The sequence below is a fragment of the Podarcis erhardii genome (genome assembly GCF_964252035.2).
Source record: "Podarcis erhardii genome assembly, chromosome: 13".
Classification (NCBI taxonomy): Eukaryota; Metazoa; Chordata; class Lepidosauria; order Squamata; family Lacertidae; genus Podarcis; species Podarcis erhardii.
Window position 1 is genome coordinate 34350061 of NC_138502.1, and position 6000 is coordinate 34356060.

Genomic DNA, 6000 nt, shown 5'->3' on the forward strand with positions numbered 1-6000 from the left:
AAATGTGAAGTATATGCCCCCATAAAGCCCAGCACCCTGGCACAGAGGAAGCTAAACCTCACAAACAGGGGAGTCTTTAGCATATGCGCCGCCAGGCTGCAAAGATCCGCCCAGCGCCCCCAAATTTAGTTTATCCCCCAAATTAACTTTTATTATCCTTATGTCAGACACCATGCTTATGCCTTATCTCTTGTTTACGAAAGAAGGGAGGGAAAAGAAGCAAACTTTTTTATTTGCTCAAGTTATTTACAATACACTTATACTCGTTGAGTCTGACAAGCGCCACCATTGTGAATGACAAGCGCCACTGCTGGCGTGGCGCATCTTTGGTAAATGAGCGCACAAAGTCAAAAGTTCTTTAGTGAAACAGTAGGTATACATTTCGGTAATACAGTCATACCTCAGTTTACAGACACTTCAGGTTGTGAGTTTTCAGGTTGTGCACCGCACCGAACCCAGAAGTACCAGAATGGGTTTTTTCCAGGTTTCAGTGCTCGTGCATGCGCAGAAGCGCTAAATCATGCTTTGCGCATGCGCAGACTTGCCGAATCATGACCCGCATGTGCGCAGACACGGCACTGCAGATTGCAAACGTGCCTCCTGCACGGATCATGGTCACAACCTGAGCGTCCACTGTACCTAGGTATATATGTATTTTGTTTTTCTAGCTTGATCAAAATTATTTATTATTTCATAACAGGTAGGTAGTTAAGAGCTTAGGCGGCTTCAGCGGTGGGTGCCTGGCGCCCCCCAGAATTCGGCACCTGGGTGCCCCACACCCCTTGTACCCCCGGTAAAGATGGCCCTGCTCACGAATGAGGCATATGGAAGTTGCGCTCCTCTTATGTGTCCCGCAGCAGCCAAGAATATGTAAAAACTCCATTTCCTAAAGTCGTTTTTACGCAGGGTGGTGTAGTTGTTAGAGTGCCAGATTAACCAACCTGGCTTCAAATGTCCACCTGGCCATGAAGCTCCCTGGGTTTTCATTGCAATAATGTGTGGAGGGTAGAAGAGAATCATAGAATTGTAGAGTTCATCTAATCCAACTTCCTGCAATGCAGGAATCTCAGCTAAAGCATCCATGACAGATGGCCACCCAACCTCTGCTTATAAACCTCCAAGGAAGAAGAGTCCACCACCTTCTGATGGAGACCTTTCTACTGTCAAACAGCTCTTGCTGTCGGAAAGGTCTTCTCCTTTCTAGTGACTTGAATCCATTGGTTTGTGTCCTACTCTCTGGAGCTGGAGAAAACAAGCTTGCTCCATTCTGCATGTGACAGCCCTTTAGATATTTGAATATGTGTATCATATGTCAACCCAATCTCCTCTTTACCAAGCTAAACATATCCATTTTCCTCAACCGTTCCTCATAAGGCTTGGTTTCCAAAACCCTTGATCTTCCCTCCCCCTCCCCTTTTATGAAGATCACCCGCTCTGTGACCCCACAGCTAATTCTCCCCTAGCCTCCTCGTTGGCCCAAGTAGGACCAATTCAGCCAGCTAGCCCTGGGCATTATCTAATTGATTTTTGATTTTTGAATTTTATTGTTATTCATGTTTTTATACTGTATTTTATGCTGTTTTTATAATTAAGTGTTTTCAAGTGTTTTAAATTTATTGGTAGCTACCCTGAGCCCGGTTTTTGAACCAGGAAGGGCGGGGTATAATTTAAAAAATATTTTATTATTAATATTAATATACTTGGTCGCCCTCCTCTGCACACTTTCCAGCTTGAGAACATCCTTCTCAAATTATAAACACTGTGAAGCAGGTTTCCGATTCTTCCCGTCATTTTAGCTATTTCAGCATAGTCCATCAACTTCATCTGCCATTCTTCTCTGGTAGGAGAACACAACTTTTTCATCCTTGTGTTCCTCAGATCTGTTTTTTAAAAGAAAGAAAGAAAGAAAGAAAGAAAGAAAGAAAGAAAGAAAGAAAGAAAGAAAGAAAAGAAAAGAAAAGAAAAGAAAATGCATTCTTCTGTGCTCCTCACTTTCTTGACCACTGAGAAGTCCATGATTTAATTTCCTTTGGATAAGACATATCTGTTTGTTTACAAATATGCGAGGAGAGCATTTGGGAACAGGGAAGGAAGCATGAACTTCTCAGCCAGCTCCCAATGCTTTCCAGCTCTGACTGACTTGCTTCTCTCCATCCCTTCCTCTGCTCTTATAATGTCACATTCCAGGGGTGGAGAGGGGAGAGTTTAAGGCCATTAAGGCCCATTAAAGTCCTTCTGTTAACATTCCTGATAACCCATCATCTTTTATTGGCAAAAACCACAGTGATAAACTCATTTGTGTTAACTGAGGCAGCCCAAACTTGTAACGTCTTATGTGTGTACTTGTTTACAGTTCTGCCCATTCTCTTAGGTACTGAATATATCGTTGTTGTTGTTGTTAATATTTTTATGTCTTATTCTTTTAAATATTTAGATATATGAAAGATGTGCCTTGTGGACACATGCAAGATACTCAAGAGTTATAAATAGGAAATCCCTGTGCTTCAGCTGATAGGAAATAATGAACCAGGAGGTTCTGTAAAGGAAAAGTAGAGCTGCGTGTCATCAGCATATTGCGGGTGGTGCTGGGGTCTAAACCACTGAGCCTCTTGGGCTTGCCGATCAGAAGGTTGGCGGTTCGAATCCCCGCAACCAGGTGAGCTCCTGTTGCTTTGTCCCAGCTCCTGCCAACCTAGCAGTTCGAAAACATGCCAGTGCAAGTAGATAAATAGATAAATGGCTGCAGGTGGAAGGTAAATGGCGTTTCCGTGCACTCTGGTTTCCATCACGGTGTCTTGTTGTGCCAGAAGCAGTTTAGTCTTGCTGGCCACATGACCCGGAAAGCTGTCTGTGGACAAACGCTGGCTCCCTCGGCCTGAAAGCAAGATGAGCGCCACAATCCCATAGTTGCTTTTGACTGGACATAACTGCCCAGGAGTCCTTTACCTTTTACCTTTACTTCTATATTGGTGACAATGTACTCCAGTGCATGAATCCTTTGCCCAATGTGGGCCTCGAACTCATAACCCTGGGCTTAAGAGTGTCATGTTCTATCGGCTGAGCTATACCTTGAATACTGGACAGGCTAGCCAATGTTTTTTGTTTCATGTATATTTACCCTTGGGGAAAGCCCCCCTCATCACTGGTCATTGCTGGCAAGATTCTCCATCACAGTCTTCCAAGTTCCTTGGGCAGATCTGGCAATAGGAAGGAGATCTGGCTACATTAAATGCTTAGAGTGCATTGTCATAAGCTGGGAGGGTTGGGGTTCATTTAATAACAGGTGCTGGAGGAGACTCTTGAGAGTCCCATGGACTGCAAGAAGATCAAACCTCTCCATTCTTAAGGAAATTAGCCCTGAGTGCTCACTGGAAGGACAGATCGGGAAGCTGAGGCTCCAATACTTTGGCCACCTCATGAGAAGAGAAGACTCCCTGGAAAAGACCCTGATGTTGGGAAAGATGGAGGGCACCAGCATGAGTTTGACCAAACTGCGGGAGGCAGTGGAAGACAGGAGTGCCTGGCGTGCTCTGGTCCATGGGGTCACAAAGAGTCGTACCCAACAAACAACTAAACAACAACAACAACATGGCAGGAAGGTAAACAGCGTTTACGTGCACTCTGGTTTCCGTCATGGTGTCCCGTTGTGCCAGAAGCGGTTTAATCATGCTGGCCACACACCCCGGAAAGCTGTCTGTGGACAAACGCCAGCACCCTCAGCTGGAAAGCAAGATGAGCACCGCAATCCCATAGTCGCCTTTGACTGGACTTAACTGCCCAGGGGTCCTTTACCTTTACCATTTTACCTGTTCCTCTATGTGCATCTCATCTTTCCACCTCCAAAACACCAAAGGCTTTCAGCAGAGGAGAAGATGAACCAACAGAGAATAGCAAGAGGATGGGACAGGAATGGTCTGGTTTTCTAACCAGTGCTGGATTTACGTATAAGCTAAACAAGCTATAGCTTAGGGCCGCACTCTCTTGGGGTCCCCCCAAAAATTAAAGAAAAAAAACTGGATGTACATTTCCAAAATATAAGGTAAAAAGCAAATCAAATAAAACCTACGTATTGCAACAGTGTTTTGTGTTGTTGAGGCTCATATGATGTAAGTCATGGGCCCCACCTGCTAGCCTGTTCCCTAAAATACCACTGGTTTGCTCATTTCTGTATATAGGTTGCCTACATTCTGCATGGACATTCTGCTTTAGGTAACTATTAGGTCCATAAATTACCATATAGCATATATTCAAGACAAGAAAAGTGAAAATTTGTTGTTGACAAAGGACAGCTGGACATATAAAGGGCCCCATTACCCTCAGTAGCTTAAATGTAAAGGTAAAGGGACCCCTGACCATTAGGTCCAGTCGTGGCCAACTCTGGGGTTGCGGCGCTCATCTCGCTTTATTGGCCGAGGGAGCCGGTGTACAGCTTCTGGGTCATGTGGCCAGCATGACTAAGCCACTTCTGGCGAACCAGAGCAGCGCACGGAAACGCCGTTTACCTTCCTGCCGGAAGGTATCTACTTGCACTCGACGTGCTTTCAAACTGCTAGGTTGGCAGGAGCAGGGATCGAGCAACGGGAGCTCACCCCGTCGCAGGGATTCGAACTGCCGACCTAGGCTTAACCCACAGCTCCACCCGCGTCCCACCTCAGTAGCTTAGGGCCGCATCAAACTTAAATCCACCCCTGTTTCTAACGTCTGGGAACATGATGGACTGGAAAACCACAGCTCTCTCAACACACGCCATGCTATGGTGCGATGCATCAGACTGGCAATGCCTCAGTCCTCGTGGAAGCTTACCTTGTTGACATTGTTGACTGCCTTTGTATTTTGTGAAAATCACAAATAAAATATATATCTTTAATTTCTAAGAATACAAATCCGCAACAGAACAAAAATTAACAATAAAACCTAGTCCAGTTAATAGTGGGAAGAGCCAAGTTATTTCCAGGAAAATTAACACTGGAAAGAGCCAAGATTAAGACGAGAAAACTCCACACAGCGGAAGCAGTCATGAGGCAGTGGTGGAACACTGATAAAGTGAAGTGAACCATATGGGTTGTTTTATATTCGTTGCAAAACCAGTTGTGAGGTTTTACCCCCTACAGTCAAGTGATATATTAATTGTCTGAAATTAACCCTGACGTGCCCGCTAGCCACAAGCTGGCACGTTCAACATTAATGTGAAGGAGGCCTACGTGTGTACAAACATGCGTGCAAAATGTCTGCTTGGCTCTTAAGATCATGTTGAGGGGGCTGTTTTCTGGGTGCTCCATCTCTGGTGTATGGGAAAGTGGGAACTGGGAACAGAGCCATTTCTGTGCCGGTAACCTCATTATGGAATACTCTGCCCAGAGACATCTACCTGGCACCAAGTAAGTTTCAAGTCCCAGGTCAAAACAATTTTCTTTCTATGTGGTTCCATGCAAATTTTTCTGTTGTTTTGTGTACCAATGGGAGCTTTTGAAAGGTAAGTCTGATTGCTGTGGAGGAAGGTGACTTTTGTGGGGGAATCACGTTCTCCATGGGCTGTGGTCCTGATTCCAATTGGCTTTCGTTGTTGTTGTTGTTGTTGTTGTTGTTGTTGTTGTTGTTTAGTCATTTAGTCATGACTCTTTGTGACCCCATGGACCAGAGCACACCAGGGACTCCTGTCTTCCACTTCCTCCTGCAGCTTGGTCAAACTCATGCTGGTAGCTTCGAGAACACTGTCCAACCATCTCATCCTCTGTCGTCCCCTTCTCCTTGTGCCCTCAGTCTTTCCCAACATCAGGGTCTTTTCCAGGGAGTCTTCTCTTCTCATGAGGTGGCCAAAGTATTGGAGCCTCAGCTTCAGGATCTGTCCTTCCAGTGAGCACTCAGGGCTGATTTCCTTAAGAATGGATGCGTTTGATCTTCTTGCAGTCCATGGGACTCTCAAGAGTCTCCTCCAGCACCATAATTTAAAGGTATCAATTCTTCAGAGATCAGCCTTCTTTATGGATCAGCCTTCCTGCC